The sequence below is a fragment of the Lissotriton vulgaris genome, chromosome 5, assembly GCF_964263255.1.
Source record: "Lissotriton vulgaris chromosome 5, aLisVul1.2, whole genome shotgun sequence".
NCBI lineage: Eukaryota > Metazoa > Chordata > Amphibia > Caudata > Salamandridae > Lissotriton > Lissotriton vulgaris.
The window spans coordinates 1,629,870,472-1,629,889,525 of record NC_141693.1 but is presented as its reverse complement, the minus strand read 5'-3'; the positions used below and the strand labels follow the sequence as shown (position 1 = coordinate 1,629,889,525).

Genomic DNA, 19,054 nt, shown 5'->3' with positions numbered 1-19,054 from the left:
ACAATTCTCGCTCTGGTGCCTACTCGATTCACAGGTTCACACTCTGCGACTCTGGGCAATAGCTTGCTTAATCCCCACAACGGCCCCTCGCGGCAGGATGCCTGGCTTTCACCTTGCGGATACCCTGCTGGGGTTATCTCACAGGGGAATACCAGGACGGGTTCCCTAAACAAGCGCTTAGAAACCGCTTGGTGATTTGCGCTATATAAATTCCTGTACATTTTACATATACACCACTGACCTTCTAAAGCCTGTCCTATGCCTGGCCAGCCTCATGTTTTCCGAACAATATCATGCAAATAAATATATACATATATGGGAGCACACAATCAACCTTCTTTCGTCATTGGTCTGATGACTTGTCACTCATATTCTATTCCCTCCCACTGCAGCACTACACATAGATCAACATACCAGCCCTCTTCTGCCATTGAATGCCTTTACTTTGAGTGCCCACATTTTGCCAGTGTACACAAACACCTAAAAATTGGTTTGCTAAAAATAGAAATTGTTAAACACTTGCACTACCCAATGACTAATGGTCCCTAGTATGGTTACAACAATTATTTTAACAACTTTCAAACATTTAATGCAAACTACAATGTTCATTCCTTACTATAAACCAGAATAAAGAGAAAAAGTAATTAGAGTAGCTAAAGTATCTTTGGAGATTTCAGGTTGTAGCCACACTCTCTAAATTGCAACCATTTCCAACTGACTAGAAAGAGTCATGTAGTAACTACTTGTGAAATTGCATCTCCCCGTTTAGAGTGTTGTACAAGCACTGTCAATATGAAGTAATCACCCCTTTCAATTCAAAGACAAAACTTACACCTACTTAAATATAAAACGTCAAACTATATCATCTCATTATGCTTACTAGTGCATGAACGTTCCTATAAATAGTGGGATGTGATCTCAAACTCCAAAACACAGAAATGTATTTAAAGGTGTAACTTCAACTCGTTATTACGAAACAGCTATGGAAAAAAACGAATCCTATAGAAAAGAAGCACAAATGATTAAAATAGCAAACGCATATATAGTAATGCATATACTAAAGCCACACCCTCCTAACTTCGTTCAAGTCATTTGAAGCAGTTGCTTCTGACTTGAGTTGACTCTCTATTAGCAGCAAGTGGAACTGCAGCAGCTTCATGAAAATAGATCGATTATTTTGCATTTGATTTGTGAGAGACACCAAGTAACTACTAGTGGAACTGCAGATTGCTTATAGAGTTGTAATGCTTTGCATTTAACCTATGAAGACACCTAATAATTGACTTGTGGAAAAGTAACTTCATAAAAGAATATCAATTCATTTGCATGTGACTCCAGAGGAACACTTAGTAATGACTTGTGGTGCCGCAGCTTTGTGATACAAGTCCAGTTCTTTTACATTTAACTTATGAGGGACACCTAGTAACCACTAGTGGAACTGAAGCTTCATGTAAGAACTGTAATGCTTTTGCCTCTGACTCGATAGGGAAACCTAGTAGTGACCAGTGGAGCTGCACCTTTATGTGAAATTTTCAAAACTTTTACATTTTACTTGTGAGGGACACATAGTAAGGACTTGTTAAGCTGCATCTTCACAAAATATTTTAAATGTGTTTACATTTGACTTACAAGGGGCATATAGTAACAACTTGAGGAAAGGCGCCTTCATGAAAGAACATCGAAGCTTTTGCATTTGACTTGAGAGGGATACATAGGGCAATATTTACTAATGTTCTGTGTCGGGTTGTGTCCTATTTATGGTGCAATTCTGCAACACGACTGTGTTTATGGGGTAATTTCTCAGGTTTGAGCTTCTTGCCAATGTTGAAATTAAATAGGTCAGATTAGAGGTTTTTCATGTATTTGCTGTTATTTCCCCCTCCTCTTGGACCTAAAAGTAAATAGGGGGTACCTCTCTTCTTATATAATTATTCTGCGTTCTGTCCATCAATTGTTCTCTTTGCATTTGTGGAAGAGGTGTGGCGCAGTGGCCAGGGTGCCTGACTTCGATTCACAGGGTTCACAGTATGATCCCGGCAGCAGGTTAGCCCAGCACCATGTCACTCTGGGCAATAGCTTGCTTAATCTTCCCGACGGCCCCCAGCGCCGGGACACCTCCGTCGGAGGTAGCTGTGCACTTTACAAATGCTGGCATTTACATTTACATTTTGTCACCCCGAGTGGTACAGGCATGCCCAGACATGGGTCTTGTGCTTGCCATGCTTCTGGAGTCAGCTATCCTGGTTGATGAAGGGTCAAACCCTGAAACCGGTGCTTGGATGCTTGTTTCCAGTCCAGGGAGGACCTGGCATGGCAGTTCGGTCTGGACTGTTCCCATTGGTTGCAGGGTCAAGACTGATCTGAATATGGCTGGGTTCAAACTGGAATGGCATGGAGAGCAATAAAACAATGGATTTAGGCCCAGATAGCTGTACTGGGGTGAATGTATGACATTGTTATGCATTATGTCCATCAATCATTCTTTTTGCATTTGTGACCCGAGTGGGACGGGTATGCCCAGATTTGGGTCCCAGGCTCTCCATATCACTGGAGTCAAGCTTACCTGGCTGATAAGGGGTCCTAGAAATGGGATTTTTGGTTGGCTAGGGCATGCGCCCAAGCCAGGCAGAAACCACCTCTCTAGTCAGAGCGAGGGAGATACATGCTGAAGATAACCCCTGCTCACCCCCTTGGTAGCTTGGCACAAGTTGTCAGGCTTATCCAGAGGCAATGGGTAAAGCGTTTATGCAACACACACAGCAGTGACACACTAGGTACACCACAAAAGAAACTTCACACAAGGTAATATCAAAAATAGCCTTTGTATTACTCATAAACACATTAGAATCATAATCACAAATGTACACTGTGCAACCTCGTATTAGGCAACACTTTACAGGGGATTATATACATGACAGGGCCAATTGGGTCACTGTCAAAAACATTAGAACTGGTAGTTAAAGATACCAAAACCAGTAACTACTGGTAAAGACACTTTTCATAAATCACATCAGCATTAGGCATAAATCACAGTATGCATAAATCACATTAGGTGGAAACAATCCTAGGCATGTATCCTACATTAGCAGTGCACCTCAGTAGCACTTAGCATAGACACATCATGTACAATACCATTAGGCATAAACAGATTATGGCCCTCATTAGGACTTGGCACCCTATCAGCACCTCAGGCGCTCACAGGCCTGCTGGCCTTCCACTGGGGCCCATCTGGGACTTTCCCGCAATGCCCTATGTCCTAAAGTCAGGGCTCAAGGCTGCCACTACAGAAGGGTGCCAGCCTAAAAGGCCGGCACCAGAAATGGGTGGGGGCGAGGGTTTCACTCACCCCTATCTCTCATGAAATCAAAACAATGCCCCCTTCAACATTGTAGCTGCCAGCAATCGGGCGGTGCATCTGTGTGCGAAAATAAGCACCCACAGTGCCTCATCAGCCCTCTTACTGGGGCTTCTATTGTGGCCCCAAAAGGAGAAAGGCCCCCATCGTTGCAGCTGCCTGCACCCTGGTGGCACAGCTGTGAAGAATCAACACCGACAACAACAGTGCCTGGGGAGCCCCGTTCACCCGGCTCCTCCTGGTGCAATCAATTGGCCCAACAGTGTGCCCTCTCCAGCCTCACTCACCGGAGCTTTGTTTCCTTCATTGCAGATGCAAGTTGCCAGATAGAGGCGGTCACTGAGGGAGTCCGCTATGCTCGGGTCCTCCTCTCCTGAGACTCTGTCAGCCCACGAGGCTCCTTCTTCCGTAGCTGGCACGCGGGGCTCTCCTCCTCAGTGTGGGGAGCCCCTTAGTCAGGCAAGCGCCACCTGGCTTCTGGTTTGTCTTCGCCTGGCTTCCGGCAGGGATTCATGGAGCCAAAATCTCTGTCGCGCCTTGGTCTCGTCAAGGCAGCTCTGAACACGCTGCACAACCGCCCACTCCAGACAGAGCTGGGACACTCCCCAATAGAGCAGCCCTCCACCCAGGCTGCTAGACAGATCAATGAATGAACACTGTGCTCGGCCAGTCTCTCCCGTGGTACACCAAGCAGGGAGCTGGCAGCTCTCCTCTCGTGCTGGAAACAGGAGCCTTCCCTGGCTCTCCAGCTCAAAGGGAACATAAAGAAATGCAGCGCTCACCACACACTCGCATAGGGCAGCGCTGGCCACAAAGGAGTTCAAAACACAGGAGCGGTTCTCTCCTTCAGCCCCAAAGTCACACAGGGCAGAGCTGGGGCCAGCCAGGCCCTCCAGCAGAGGGGCAATCCTTCATGGCGGTTCGTCCTGGGGCCCAGCAGCCCTCTTGCCCAGGTCCAAGCAGGTACAAAGTAGCATACCTTACATGGGGTCACAGCGCCAATATTTATATCAGCCAAGTCTTTGTTCTGCCCTGGCACAGGGCTTGGGGAGCCAGTCCCAACTGGTCTTGGGGGTACTGAAGCACTTTCTATACAGTGCTTACACCCTTTATCAGGTTAAGTTCTTGTCCCAGACACACAACAGGGGGCGGAGCCAGCATTGTACCAGCCAGGTACAGACCTACTCAGGGTCAGGAAATACTCCTCCCTCTACTCTGAATGCTGATCAGCCCATTCAGCCTAGTGCTGATTCACTCAGCCCCTCTGGAGCCACGCACCTCACCAGCCCCTGTCAGTCCAGAGCCAGACATGCAATACACATCAGACAGGCACAAAGACACATAGCACACATAAAATACCAACTTCTAAAAGTGGCATTTCTAAAATAGTGATAATAAATCTGCGCACACCATTACACAGCATTTATTATTACTATTTTTTTTACAAGTTTTTTAAAATAAATTTTGCATCAGCATACAGATAAGACACAGGTTTACACAAGTTGAAAAAAACGTATATATTAAAACAACAGATGTTGACACATAACCATAATACTGAAGAGGTTAATGCATTAGACATTCCAGTCTTAATTGTGTAACCAGTTAAACATAGGAGCCCATAATTGTAGCCCCGGTGTCTTCCTCCTCATCCCCTTTGTTTTATAGGCCGCTATCTCCAAATAATATATAGATAATAATTTAGATTGCCAACATGTAAAAGTAGGTGGCTCTAGATCAAGCCATTGGGATGTAATGCATCAGCGGAATATAGATATACATATAAATATAAATCCTTCCTCGCTCAGTGATCGATGATTAGATAACCCTTCTGACCGACCCAGAATAACCAGCTCTGCAGAGAGCGATTGAGAGATGCCTAGTACCTGGAGAAATAACTCCACACCTTCCACAAATTGAACCAATTTAGAACAATAGAAAAACATATGAGGTGAGTCTGTGGCATGCTTTCCACAGCGGCTACAACTAATCCCCCTACTTGAGCTCCAGTTCGCTATTTTCTTCGGAGTGTAATATAGATCATATATTGACATATAGTGTTGGCTTTTCAGGGGGCCATTAAATAAGACATTCGAGGCAACCTCAATTATCTTTTTTAAATTAATTCGATCCACCCCAAGCCTGTTTTGCCATTTTTTCTCCCATACAGCAGCATCATCCTCTGTTTTATCCATAAATATCTGATACATGGATCTCACTCTGGGGCGAGATCTAATCCACTCTGCAATCTCTATGGTGTCCAACAAAATTTCATTATGCATCATTTTCTGATAAAAAAAACTACGGATTTGAAGATATTTAAAAAAATCATTCCTGCCCAAATTATACCTCCTCTGCAAAACCTCAAAAGAAGCAAGCTGGTTCACCATAAAGAGGTCGCCAACCTTACAAATCCCGGCATCGCACCATCTATTCATCCCCTGGTCTTCAAAAATTTCTGGAAGAGTCGGGCAATTATGTAATGGAGTTTCCAAATTCAGATGAGCCCCTATGCCCAGCCTCTTCGTGACCTTTCTCCATATTTCAAAAACAGAGCTCACTACCTTGAATTTCGTTTTTTTGTAATAGCTAGGTTCTATTACACGATTAAAGCATTGCTTGCCTTCTGCACCTAGTAACATCTCGTAAATAGAGGGGGTGGCAAAATCTTCTGTAGGGTCTTCCTGAAAAATTAGAATCCCCATATATTGTAGAATAGCGACCCAGTGATAAATACGGAAATTGGGAACACCCCATCCCCCTTTAGCCCTTGGCAACATGCACCATTTCAGCGCTCTCCGAGCGCGATGATTGCTCCAAAGAAACCGCGCACATATACGTTCTATACGGATAAAATATGAAGAAGAGATAAGTAGTGGGATGGTCCGGAATACATATAAGAATTTTGGGAGTATTAACATTTTCAACACATTGCTGCGTCCGTACAAAGATAGATGTAATTTATTAATACGTTCCAGCAACCGATTCGAGGATTTAATAATTGGATCTAAGTTCAGAGCGAAAATATCCTCCACTATTGGGGATATCCTTATCCCCAAGTAAGTCACTGCTGTTTCGAACTTTATATCCGCTGGACGGCCAGCCATCGAGTGAACAAACTGAGTCTTGGCAACATTTAATTTGTAGCCAGAGACTGATCCAAAGGCCTCGGCTGCTTTAATTACCTCTGGTACGGCTTTACTAATGTCTGCGGTGACAATGGCGATGTCATCGGCATAAGCAAATATTTTATATGCCACCTCATTAATCACAACCGGGTTAATCGCTTCATTGTTCTCCAAAACTGAAATGAATGGGTCGATATATAAGGGGAAAAGGAGGGCGGAGCAAGGACAATCTTGCCTTGTCCCCCTCCCTATCGTAATATCCCCAGACAGACGGAGTACCTGATATACGAATAGCCGCCGATGGCTTAAGATAGAGTGTCTGTATGGCAACAATGACACTATCCGGAAACCCTTTCCATGCTAGGACTGACCACAGGAACCTGCACGAGACCCTGTCGAACGCCTTTTCGGCGTCCAACAGAGCCACTCCAACCGGGGCGTTAGTACCCTGTGACCAGTCCAGCATGGAAATTATCCTCTTTACATGATCCGTGGTGTCCCTACATTGAATGAAACCATGTTGTCTAAAAGATACCAGTCCTTGCATCAAATCGTTCAACCTGTTCGCTATTAACTTGGAATAAATTTTGCTATCTGAGTTGAGTAATGAGATGGGTCTATAGGAGCCCAATTCAGTGTCCTTTTTTCCCTTTTTCCAAAAAACGACTATCGTCGCTTTCGACCATGAGTCTGCAGCAGTGCCTAAGAAAGCCTGCTGACAAACCTCTAGGAGGTCTTTTCCAAGCACCTTCCTAAAGGTCTGATAAAACTCCAACGGAATATTATCAGGGCCCGTAGCCTTCCCTTGAGCTAATCCTAATAAGGCTGTTTCAAACTCTTCCCAGACTAATGGGGCAGCAAGTGCAGCTTTTTGCACATCTGTCAGTACAACAGTTATCAGATCTTCAAACTAGTCGCCCCGCCATTGAATTGTGTAGATGTTCCAGATTCAGTATATAAGGATTGATAAAACCCTTGGAATGCAGCCAGGACACCCTCTTTTGTGTCCTGCATCTTGCCTTCCATATCCATAACCTTCATGATCTCATTATAGGCTGCTTTTTCCCTTAATCTTTTCGCAAGAGTTCTACCAGTTTTTTCACTGAATTCATACATATCTTGTTTATGTAATGCGTACTTTTCAGCAATATGCTCCGTTATCTCAACATATGCAGCCGCCCGCTTAATGGTAAGATCTCTTTGAGCCCCAGATGGATCTGATCCCGTGCAAATTACAGCGGCCAATTCCTTTTCAGCCTGCATAACTAGATCAAAATCCTTTTCATGTTTATCCTGTGCCTTTTTACGTTTGAAGTTAGCAAAGCTCAATGTCTCCCCTCTGACTACAGATTTAAAAGCGTCCCAGACTATTTTCGTTTCAGTTGAACCCTTATTGAATTAAAAAAATTCCAAAATTATCTTCGTCAAAAATTGACGGTACTCTTTATCTAGCAATAGCTTCCTATCAAACGTCCAGGCTTGCCTCTCTTCTTTCACGTCGGGTCCCAATGAGATCTGCACAGTCACTGGATTGTGATCAGATATCAGTTTAGGATGTATCTCTATACTCACATTAGCCAGAAAAATGGATGACACAAAAAAGTAGTCTAGCCTCACGAATTTAGAGTGAGGGACAGAAAAAAATGTAAACCCGGAGTCGTCGGGGTGCACTCTATTCCAAACATCGTACAAGCCATGGTCTAAAATCAAATCCCTCAAAGACTTAAATACTTGTTTCTTCCTCCCACTATATATATAACAAGGCCTTATATCCGTCTGAGCATCAATATGAATATTGAAGTCTCCACAGATGACCATTGGTTGGGACCATTGGGCCAATTCTACATTCAAGAAGTTCAACAATTCGGTGTCATCCAGTTTAGGTCCATATAGATTGCATACAGTGAATCTGCTTTGATTAATCCTAAATTCACTAATTGCCCAGCGACCCCACTTATCAGCTGCTGTTTTTGTACAAGTGCCCATACCCCGTTTCAAAAAGATTGCCACCCCCCTTTTAACCCCTGTTTGTTTAGAACACACCACTAATTCAAGTCCCATATCTTTCAAATACCCACGATTAGCCCATGAGATGTGTTTCCTGCAAGCATAGTAGATCAATGTGTAACAGTTGAATGAGCCTATCTAATACCCATCTTTTTTTTTTAAATCGTTGAGCCCACAAATATTCAAGGTACAAATCCTGATTTTCTTATCCATTTTGCCTGATCAAAGATATGAATATCACTGCTTTGGAATGATCTATATAGCAGAGAGATACATCCACCAATACATCCGTCAAAACAACACGACACCATATTACATGATACATAATCCTTCCTTGAAGAAAGTTTTCCCCCTGTCTTCTCAAAGATCCATAGGCCTGTGCCATTACTGTTGCTGATTTTTTCACCCCCCACACACCTACACCCAAGCCCCACCACCTTTCCAAACTGACCCTCCCCCTCTCCCCCCTATACCCGCCACCCTTCCAACCCACCATATGAGGCCCAGGGGCTAACAGTCCCTATATCAGATGGAGTTCCGCCCCGCGCCCCCCATGACGATCGAGAGAAAATAATAATTTCCTACTGAACAAACTTCTATGTTACAAGACCCCTTTATACAAACAAATACCTCAATTATCCTGCCAACTTTCCAATTCAGCCTACTTAATTATTACATTCGCTACTGTTTACAATGAAGCCAGATAGTCTTTCGCCTCGATCTCTGAAAAGAAAAATTGTGTCTGGCCCTTTACAATGACTTTAAGTCTGGCAGGATTCTGCAAGAAAACAGTGGCCCCTTTGCTCTGGAAGCCAGGTATAAGCTGTCGCATATGCCAGCGCTTAGAAACTGTAGCCTGGCAGAAATCTGGCCTGACAAAGAAATTGCAATCTTTTGCAATACCCTTCTTATCAGGCCTAGCGAGTGAGAATATTTCTTCTCTAGCCAAAAAGTTGTTGAAACAAACAAGACTAGCTCTTGGGCGTTCTTCTTCCCCCGGACGTAGTTTTCGCACTGTGAATGGGAATCTATGCGCCCTTTGTATCTCTTTTGGCCAGTCCCAGGAAGATTCAGGGAAAGCTTCAGTTAAGAGTTCTGCTATAAATTTCCGCACGTCAGGGCCCTCCTTCTTCTCCGGGATGCCTAAGAAACGTAGATTATTTCGACGAGCCTGGCTCTCCAATTCAGATAATTTGTGGCTGACATCGTCCCGATGTGCTTTAATAAAATCTAATTCAGTTTTCTGGGCGGTAACTTCATCTTCTAAAGCCGCTATTCTCGTCTCTGCTTCAGTAACTCTAACTGTTGTTTCTGAGCAAATTTTCATTACCCTGCGTACAGCATTCTTTACTTTACTACATGTGGCCTGAGTTTTCTTATTTTCCGCTTTAATCTCAGCCCTGTGGCACATCATTGTTTCATATATAGTGGCTAGAGTAATATCTTGAGGGTAGACCCCCTCAGATGGCCCCTTCTCCCTTTGGAAACCCAAATTATCAGGCGACGCAGTCCCAGATTCTGGCAGTCTGACATTGCTCCCTGGATTACCCACATTCATGAGAGTTTTCTTAAGTTGACTCACTCTCTTCCTGCCTCTCTTTACTGTGACTGAACTTGCATTTGGGGAGGCAGTGTTTGATGCCAGTTCTTCCTCCGAGTTACTCTCCTCCTCATAATATGTCCAGTCCTTGCTGGCATTTAAACTGCCTTGTGAAGAGGCGTCGGAGAGTGAGAACATTTTTTCCATTGCTTCCTGTGAGCCTGTTGGATCTTGTGAAGAGGCTTCCTCAGACAGGGCCCAGGAATCTATCACAGCCACTAAACTGTCCAGACTGCCAGATACAACTTCATTAGAGATTGGAGCTAGGCCTCCAACAATGCTTCCTCCACCTCCTATTGAGTCAATAGACACGATCCCCTGCCTTGATAAGTCATTACCGGCACGAGAAGCATTGTCAGTACTCAATATGCCCGATTCTTCCCCCTTTTATTTATTTAGTAAAGGCGAAGCTTTAGATTTAGAAATACCACCTGTGCCTGCCCCTGCATCCACCTTTGTAATGCCTTCAGTGCCTTCCGTGCTACCACCTGGGGTATGTTCAGCTCCTTTCGCCTTTTGCTGTTCAAATATCGCAGGTAGGGTGTTTACTCCACAAGTGACGCCACGTGCCGCAGTCTTCCCGTGAGATCACCCCCTCTTTTTTCTTTAGGTGTAACAGCGGTTTGCTTGTTACTCTCTTCCACCAATTTACCAATGGGATCCTCCTCAACTCCCTCAACACCCTCAGATGCAGACTGCTCTTTGCCTTTGCCACTACGTTTCGTCACTTTAGGTGGCATCTCTTTTCTTTTTGTCCGGGAGCCCCCACGCCCCCGAACCACACAAAGCTGAGGGGACCAAAATAAGGATAGAATTAACCAAGCCGATATCCTCTTATGGTCCGACAGTAGGAGACCCGCCGTCATCTGTCATCTGGGCTCTGCAAAAAAAAAACGCTCCAGCCGGAGCTACACGTTTCTGGCGCGCCTGGTGTTCAAGCTCCCAAAGTCTCACCACATCACTCCCCTCCTAAAGTCTTTACATTGGCCCCCTGTTCGTGCCCGTGTCCAGTTTAAGCTTGCTTCCATCACCTTTCAAGCACGACTGGGCACGGCACCGGCTTTCATCTCATCTGAGATCACCCCCTATGTTCCCTCCAGGAAACTGCGTTCATCTACTCAGTCCCTTCTCACAGTCCCACGGTTCCGGAGAAAGGAATGGGGAGGCTCGAAATTTGCGACCCTTGCCCCGCTCCTCTGGAACTCCCTGCCTATCGAGCTCAGAGCCTTAACCCTGTACCCGCAATTCCGGAAGCAGCTCAAGGCTCATCTATTCACCAAATCCTTCAATTAATCCATTAGCAGTTTGTTTTCCTTTACTCAGCTCCAGCTCCTTCACCCAGATCTCTGTTAGTTGTAGCGCCATGAAACCGCTGGTGTACGTGCGCTTTATAAATAATTTTAAATTCAAATTCAATTCAATTCAATAAGTAAAGTACAAAACACTAGTAAATTCTGCGAGCTGAATTTTTGTTTCTTCAAGTTTCTCCAGGATTTCTTCAGTCAGCCGCTTTAATGCCTCTTCAATGCTACTTCAGAGCCATATCAACACCATGTATTGCCCTCACAGTTCCTCCCAGCCCAGGCAGCAGGCAACAACCATGGGGGTACGAGGAGCAACTAAGCAACATGGCATTGGCAAGAGAAAAAGAAAAAAAATGAATACATTTTTAAACCAGTTTGCCCTTACCGCCTTTTGCATGAATCAAGCAGCACAAGTCAGTAGTCCCTTTGTTGGTTTTTTGTCTTACCAACGTGAAGAGTAAAACACAATTTTTTTCCCAAAGCGAGGAAAGTCAGCTCTCTGTTCGCTCTCGTTCGCCCGTTACGTTCTCGTTATCATTTCGCTCAGGCTGCTGCCTCCTCCGAGCATAATTGCATCGCTGAGTCAAACGCCAAATCGGGCGACAGATCGAGCGCCAAGTCAAGCGCCAAACACAGCCAGGGTCCGATGATCCAGGGCAGGCTCACCACCGCAAAAGATTCCGGGGGGTGCCTTCAACCACGACACTCAGCCGCTGTCCGCAGTCCGTTCTTCTGAGCTCCATAGGAGCGAACAGCACCGCACCGCCGGGAGCAACCCAAACACAGCTGTGCACCATAGGTAAGGAGCAGAGCGCCACAGGTGAGCCACCAAACAGCCGCCGCAGCTGGATCTTGCAGTCGGATTTTTAACCAAGTCTTCTGTTGTTGCACAGTATTGGGAGGATTCCTGTAATGTGTCGATATAAGACGGCAAAATGCTTCGTTGGGACCCGTAGCAACAGGGGCCTGTTACCTTCTCTCGTCCGCTACAGGGAGCGGAGACTGGGCTGCTTACACAGCCAGCATAACGGACTCCATCTTGCCTCAGTAAGTTATTATTACTATTCCAAACATACCAAAAATGCTGCTCCTCTCATATTAGGAATTACCATAGAAACACTTATCAGGGACTCCCCAATGTATTCCTTTGGGAGGACAGCCTCACAGCAGTGAGACACCAAAATGGCTGTTTGTCACTAACAGGATGTGTCACCCAGTTAAGGTACATATCCTACCTTTTACCTACAATGCACCCTGCCCATAGGGCTAGCTAGGGCCTACCTTAGGCTTGACTGACATGCAGTAAAAGGGGGGTCACAGACGTGGCACCCACTTTATGTGACACCTCACAGCAGCAGTCAACTGCCCGCACAGGCCCTGCAATGGCACAGGCCTGAGACATGTTTGAAAGACTACATTGGTGGGTGGCGCACTCAGAGCCGCAAGCCCACCAGTAGCATTTAATTTACTGTCCCGGGTATCTGAGATACCACTTTACAAGGGACTGACAGGTAAATTAAATACGCCAAACAGGTGTAGCCCAACCTTACCATGTCTACCATGGAGAGCACACACACTTTACGCTGGACATCAGTACTAAAGTGCCCAGAGTCCTAAAACCCCCAACACCATCCAAGAAAAAAAGACTAGGAGGAAGGTAAAAAATTCAGTGATGACCCTGCAAAAGGGCCGAGTCCAACAAGAGGTGGAATCCCGAAACCAGTCCTAGGATGCTTGTTTCCTGTCCAAGAAGGACCTGACCTGGCAGTTCAGACTGGACTGTTCACATTGGGTGCAGGGTCAAGACTGATTTGCATATGGCTGTGTTAAAACTGGAATTGCATGGGGAGCAATACAACAATGGATTTAGGCCCAGATCTCTATACTAGGGTGAATGTGAGACATTGTTTTGCATTCTGTCCATCATTGTTCATTTTGCATTTGTCACCCAAGTGGGACAGGTATGCCCAGACGTGAGTACCACGCCATTGAAGTCAAGCTATCCTGGCTGATGAGGGGAGAAACCCCGAAACCAACCCTAGAATTCTTGTTTCCAGTCAAGGGAGGACCTGGCCTGGCAATTCGGGCTGGACTGTTCCTATTGGGAACAGGGTCAAGTCTGATTTGCATATTGCTGTGTTCAAACTGGAATGGCATAGGGAGCAAAACAACCATGGATTCTAGCCCAGATCTCTGTACTGGGGCAAGTGTACAACATTGTTCTGCATTCTGTCCATCAATTGTTCTTTTTGGAAGGGACATCTTCCAGCGCAAAAACAATCAAAGGAGGCATTTTCCTTGTTCTATGGGTGCTGTCGAATGCAGCACATATGGAAGGAGGAAAAAAAGAAAGGAGAAATATAAAACAATATTCTTGTTAATGCCTTATTTGGGAAGGCATTAGTTTTGCCACTGAACCAGATTAATGCTATGTTGTAAATCTTGGGCAGTGTAAAAAGCTATGTCTGTTGCATAGGAACACCAACAACAACACTCTTGGAACACCCCTTCCATGCAGAGCAAGGCCTTGGTTTACTCCATATTTACAAAGCCATGAAAAGCCACGCAAGGTGGCTTTGCATGCCCTTGTAAATATGGACTGGCACACTGTGACTCCAGAATGTCACAAAAGTAAAAGACCGGCAGCAGCACTGTAAATATGCCCATGGGTGTGATCTAGAATTGGAATGAGAGTCCTGGCATTAGAGCATTTTGGTATGTTATCATGCATGAATAAACCACACTCAAATAAGATCATAAAAACCCAACTTAGTTGTGAAAATGATTTCTCACTCCATGCAGAAGCCCTATGTAATTAGAAAATGGATAAACGGACAAGAGTTCCTGCTTGGGATCACACAGCTTTATTCCCATGGGAATATACTGCTCCTGGGCCTTCCACCTACTGTACATTAACAGCACCAAAGGACACTGCGAATAGTGGATGTTAAGCTATCCAAAAATTTAACAGGAATCACCCCCGCTCAGTGCAGCGCTGGTCGGGTAAAAGGGCTGCATGGAAAGTGAATGGAGTGCTGAAGCAGGGATTTGAAGGCGCAGGCACAGGTCAATTGGAAAAGTGGGCCATACACTGCAGAGTTAAAGGTATGGTGAGCAGTGGGCATGTCTCTATTGCGAGGTGAGGAAGCACCACTCAGATTTGACAGAGCATTTTCCACCGCATCACACCTCACTTTAAAAAGATAGCACACCTGCTCTCACATAGCAGGTGAGCATCCCATCGCAGCAACTCCAATCAGAGCACAACGCCTGGCATTTATATTGTTAGACCTGTTTTTTTCAGCAGGTTTACCCCTAGAATTTTCTTTTGGTCCTCCTGTTTTTGACCCTGCTTTTATTGGTTTTAAGACTCTGGGCACTTACCACTGTTAATCAGTGCTAAAGTCTATATGCTGTCAGTGTAAACTGTTTATGGATTGGTGTTTCTATGATTTGGTTATTTGAGTTACTACCAAGACCCTCGTACAGTGCATTGTATGTGCTGAGGGCCTGTAAATCAAATGCTGCTAGTGGGCTTGCATCACTGATTGTGCCACCCACACAAGCAGCCTTTCAAAGGGGTCTCAGACCTGCCACTAAGTGTCTGCATGCAGTATCTGTTGCAATGTCGACCCGGCAAGTGCACCCACTTGCCAGGCCCTAATCTTCCCTTTTTTTACATGTAAGCCACCCTTAAGGTAGGCCCAAGGTACTCCTGTGGGCAGGGTGCCGTATATGTGAAAGGTAGGACATATACTGATGTGTGTGACATGTCCTGTTAGTGAAATACTGTAAATTTTGTTTTTCACAATTGAAAGGCTACCTCTCCCATAGATTAGAATGAACGTTTATTGATTATAAATGTTAGAAGCTGGCATTCCCACGCGCTCCGTTGTTGTCAAGTGCACGACCCAGACCCCCTGCTCCCACGTTAGGTCAAGAAAGGAGACCGTCAGGGACAGCCCTGCTCACCCCACCTAGTAGCTTGACACGAGCAGCCAGGCTTATATCCAAGGCATAAGTGTTCAGTATGTGCAATCACGCCCACAGCAATCCCAATGATGTCACCACAAGTGGACTCCAAACGAGTTTGTACAAAACGAGTATACTTTATATAAAATTATATACGAAATGACCACACAATACAACTCCCACATATATACACTGGGTAATTTTGTTTCTGGTGGGTTGGGCAGTCCTAATCCCCATCCACCGCTTCTAACCAACATTTACGCTGAATTGTAACCGTTCTCAACAGGTTAGGTACGTCGTATCACTAGATTCACACATTTTGCAAAATACAAGGAATACTGCACTACTTAACGATGGGTTCCTGTACATTGCCACAGGGAAACAATGCAATGCGTAGCATCAAGATCATGTAGTGAGTCAACACAAGATAATGCAAATTGGTTCGCTACCAGCATGCCCTGTTCAAGGAAGGATTACAGCTACGCGTCACACTGTAATTACGTACAGTGCAATAAAAAAACAATGCAATGCGTATCACCACCAGCATGCACTGTGCAAGGAAGGAATAAGGTAGTGCGTCAAAGTGCAATTCAGTACAGTGCAGTAAACAACCAATGCAGTGTGCTACACTATGATCCTGAGTTCTTTAAGCACCTCTACTGTCAGACGTTGTCCAATAGTTTGATAATTTGTTAGCAGCAAATATGCAAATTGTTATGCAACTGTTTTTAGAAGTTGTGCAACCTGTTGCCCCCAACACGGATCAACTATGGCACCCAATTTCCACTCCGGGACCTGGCCTCTCTACTGCCCTGTCCGGGACCAGCATGGACCGAGATCTGGGCCGAAGCAACAGGCCCACACAGCTGCCAACAGCGAGAGGCCAAGAGAGTGTCCCTCCAGGGCCACACCCCGCCCCAGGCAATGATCCACTTTACTGGGGGGGCACGACTCCACTCTCCTGCCACAGCAGCTTGGCCTCACTCCAGAACCTTGTAACCAGGGGCAAGGCGCGCTCGGCCCCGTAATTCAGCTCTTGGGGGATGCGGGTCCTGGCCCTCTAACGTTCAGCACACACTCCTTCCATGAAGCCTTCCTCACAACGCCTGTGCTACCTCACGTTTTTTGGTTTTTTTTTTTTGTCCTCATCTCCACCAATGGTTGTGATCTGCTGAACTTCTGAACAAGGAAGAAAGGCATAAAGTGGTGCTGGTGTGCTGCCTTAGTCAAAGACTGTTGAGGTAAAAAGAGGTGAGTGGAACTGCAATAACCCAACAGCTACGACATACACCATGCCCATCTTGGCACCTTGTTGCTTGGTTGGCAGATACTAACCATAAGCCAGTTACCACCATTGCTTATAACCACCAGTGTGCCAACGAAAAGGCGAAGTGGCTTAGCAGGTAGAGTATTTCATGGCTACGTAATCATCGGAACTGAGGGGAAAAAAAACAACAACAAAAAAAAAATACCCCAGTACGGCTAGTGAGACCAATCGAGTAAATGCCAGAAAGCTCTTTAACTGGTCTCCCTGCCTTGGCGAGATCTAATTTCGATATTTGGAGGATTGAAGTACACCAGTCATGTAGAGATGGAGGGGAAGCCTCCTTCCATCGCTTGCAGATTTCTCTGCGAGCCACCAGAATAGAGTAGAACAAAAGGTTTTTGGCTGGGCTTCGATTCTGATCCACTACACCGAAGATTACGAGGCGAAGGTCCATAACCACTGTAAAGCCGATGGAAGATGCACGTTTGTAGCTGATTGAATCCCAAAAAGACGTCAGGTGAGGGCAATCAAAGAACATATGTGCATCAGAGGCCGCAACTAGTCCACACCGGGCACATGCCACCGGGTCCCCCGTTGAGAATTTAGACAACCTCTGAGGAGAGTAGTAGGCCCTATGTAGGGTGAAAAGGTGATTCCTATGGAGCCAGGCTGGTTTGACTAGATCCCACAAGACATTACAGGACGTTAGCCATAGATCTTTCAAGTTCAGGCTAGGCATCAAGGAACCCCACAGTAGGTCGGGGATATGGAATTCCCCATCAATCTCTTCCAGGATTAAATTGTACATAGAGAAACTTCTTTAGATACAGGTGGTTTATCGAGCAAGAGTGATTCCAAATGACTGCCTCCCCCTAGAGGCATGTTGCTACGACTGGGGATTCTAGCGGAAGGGCTTGAGCCCAACTTGATATTTGCAGGTATTTAAGTCTTGAAAGGTTAGGGCCCACTTTGCTCACTAGATATTCCCATGGAAGCAGAGTCCCTTCCACAAACAAGTCACCCCATGTTGATATTCTGGCATCTTTTAGTGGGATTGCTAGTATACCATTCACCCAACCTGGAGCAGCGGGGAGATCCCATATGGGAGATCTGTTCGAGTAATACCCTAGTTTTAAGGAAGACCTGAGATTAGACCAAATTCTTGCTAGGCTCTGCAGCACCTTCAATTTAACCATTTCAAAAAATTTAGGGTCACCAAACTTGAAAAGAAAACCCGACTGCCCAACTCCTTCACCCTTTAATAAGGCCGAAAACATCGTCCCTATACCCTGGTCTGTTGGCATTTTTAGCAACATTCGTGCGTGTGACAGTTGGAAAGCCCACGCATATATCTGAAGGTCAGGACCAGCCAGACCGCCTTTCTCCCTCCGACGCCTTATTTTCTTCCAAGCAATTCTTACGTTTTTATTTTTCCAAATAGATGAAGAGATGTCACCCTGTAGCTTTGCCATCATAGATGTGTCAAAATAAAGTGGTATGGTGTTAAAAATAAAAGACAACTTAGGTAGAATGGACATTTTCACCAGATTTGCACGACACAGAACAGTCAGGGGAAGATGTCCCCAAGACCCCAATAACTTCCGGCACTCTTTAGCAACTATAGCAAAGTTGGTGGAAGCAATCAGATTGATATCTTTAACAATTCTTAATCCAAGATATCTCAGATTTGTGCTTAGTTGCTCGTAGAATCCTGTTACATCGCTATTCCACACCACTATTTCGTATTTGAGGCTTTTACCTCATACCCTGAGATTTTCCCAAATTCCAGGGCTAGATTGATAGCTGCGGGGAACGCGGTACTGATCTCTGATGTCATGATCATGACGTCGTCCGCATACAGGGACACCCTCCTTTCCCAGTCTATGTATTTAAAAGGCTTGATGTTGTTGTCCTCCCGAATTTTTTGAGCAAACAGCTCTATATAGAGATCAAAAAGCAAGGGGGATAGAGGGCAACCCTGCCGCATTCCCCTTGTAATAGCAAATGGTTCAGACAGACCTCCATTAACCAGGACAGATGCGGATGGCTTATGATATAGGAGTTCCACCGCTCTGCGAAAAGCCTCACCCACGCTGAATTTAGCCAAGGCCCCCGACAGGTACAACCAATTGACCCTGTTGAAGGCCTTGGTGGCATCCAGCGTGAGGATAGCCAATGGCGCAGAGGACATGGTCGCCATATCTGTTGCTCCTATAAGATCGTACGTCAGCTCGAAGAGCTGGCGACCCTTAACAAAGTCCTTCTGATTGGGATGTAAAACTACAGGAGCAACCTGGCCCAACCTCTTAGCCGGGAGCGTCGCAAAGATTTTATAATCAGCGTTAAGGATTAATATGGGGCGGTATGAACCGCAATCGGTAGTAACCTTACCTGGTTTCAAAATAAGTGTAATAGATGCGTTGT

The 19,054-nt window shown here is 45.5% G+C and overlaps 1 protein-coding gene across 1 annotated transcript in view; it reads left to right on the top strand.

The window, feature by feature from the left end:
• LOC147716866 (uncharacterized) overlaps positions 1-19,054 on the top strand; it is an 81,767-nt gene that overhangs the window by 717 nt on the left and 61,996 nt on the right. The gene's annotated exons all lie outside the window — the stretch shown is intronic.